This window comes from Delphinapterus leucas, chromosome 21 (genome assembly GCF_059928025.1).
Source record: "Delphinapterus leucas isolate spDelLeu-1000000601 "Yukka" chromosome 21, BTC_Dleu_Yukka2, whole genome shotgun sequence".
Classification (NCBI taxonomy): Eukaryota; Metazoa; Chordata; class Mammalia; order Artiodactyla; family Monodontidae; genus Delphinapterus; species Delphinapterus leucas.
The window spans coordinates 23,063,588-23,065,518 of record NC_143149.1 but is presented as its reverse complement, the minus strand read 5'-3'; positions in this window follow the sequence as shown (position 1 = coordinate 23,065,518).

Sequence of the window (1,931 nt, the reverse complement as noted above, 5' to 3'; positions counted from 1 at the left end):
TAAACTTTCCTATTTTTAAGTAGAAATACTATATTATATAATATAGTATATATAATATATTATAGTTATATAGTAATAAAGTATATTATGTAATTATATTATTATATAATCACACAATTATGTGATGATAATACTATGTAGTTATAATAACATAATTATGTGATTATATAATATAATTAACATACTATATTATATATTATATGATATGATTAATAATAGACACACATATTTATATAATATGTGGTATATGATATAATTAATATAGATATAAATCTTTATATTATGTAATTATAGCTATTATAGATTATCTATTATATATGATTATAACTATATAATAAATTATCTTATCTCCAAGGCACTTCAGGTTCTGTACTATCTGTTTTACCCTTCCTGTGAATCTAAGAGATGGCCAGGGGGCAGAAATATCGTTTCTACTTATATAAATAGGAAAAAGTAGGATAGAGAATCCAGGAGACTTCTTGGAAGATGACAACACATTATTGGTAGAAAAAGGAACAAGAGATTGTGTGTGGTCCATGGCTGTTTGATGCCACAGGGCCACTCCCTCAGACTCCTGCCACGGCAGCCTCCGTCAAGCTGGGCTTGCTCTTCTGTTTTCAGAGTGATAATCCTTGTTGGTGTTTCTCAAAGATGAGGCCTGGCTTCTGGGAGGTAAGGATGCCTGAAGTGAAGTTTAAAATTAACTGGGTATCCGCAACCCAAGACACTCAGAGAAGTGTGGTGCATACATGGAGATGATGGTTGCTTTTGACATCTGGGTACCTTTTCTCCTCCATCTCTGTTCCTCTTCTTCTCCCGGAAGCCCAAGACCTATCTTCTTAGGTCCCCAGCACCCTCCTGCTGTCCTCTTGTTTTTTAAGCTCCTCTAACTCCTCTCCAGCTGCTATGGCAGTAACCAGGCAAGAGACACCTTTCTTCTAAAAGGTCAGTTCTTGGTCTACATTAGCCATTAAAATTAAAATAGACATTGGACCAAACCTCTCACTGTCTGGGCACTCATGTTTCTAAAATCAATACACCTGCTGCTGTACGCTTATTCCCTGTTCTCCCTTCCCCATTCCATCTGGATAATGGTAAGGTCAAGGAGAGGAAGGCACCGACCGCTAATTTTCTCCCAATATCTGTTCTCCCCATCTTCTGTGGTAACAGAACTCCCAATTTTTAGCTCGGCATATAGCTGTCTGGAATAAACACTGCATTTCCCAACTTCCTTCACAGCTGGGTATGACGTTGTGACTAAATTGTAGCCCAGGAGATGCAAGTGGAAATATTTTAGCAGGTTTTGAGACCCTTTGTTCATCTTGCTGCCTGGAAGGAAGGTGCTGTCATCTTGGACCACCAGGTCAAGGCTCCACGTGGTAGAGCAACAAGATAGAAGGAACCTGGGTTCCTGTCACAGTGGAGCAAACTTTGAAATTTGGATTATTTACCTGGATTTGTTGAAGCCACTGTTAACATTTTTTGATTGTTTATTTCTCTGTTGATTGCTCCAAGCTAACTTCTAACAAATAGAGTACAATCTAACAGCAGCCTGTATAGATTGCTTCTAACCCAGACCAATTACCCAGGACCCTGGGACAATGATTGTTCACCATTTCCCAGACAGTGGTGCCTTCCAGGCTGATGCTCATGTGTAGAACTAGGAGAGGTTATGGATGTGTAATCACACAACTTATTCCCTGGTTGACCAGTGGGAGGAGCAACAAGTTAGTAGCCCTCAGAAGTCCAACTTCTCCCTTGAGTACACAAATCAGAGCCTTCTGTTCATTCTTTGCCCAAAGCACAAACTCTTCCAGACTCCTCTCTGGAACAACTCCCTCTCCATCCAAGATGGAGCCAAGTAGTCTGCCCAGAACCTAGACTTACATTACTGTTTTCTTCTTTGGAATGTGTTTTATTCTGACCAGAAA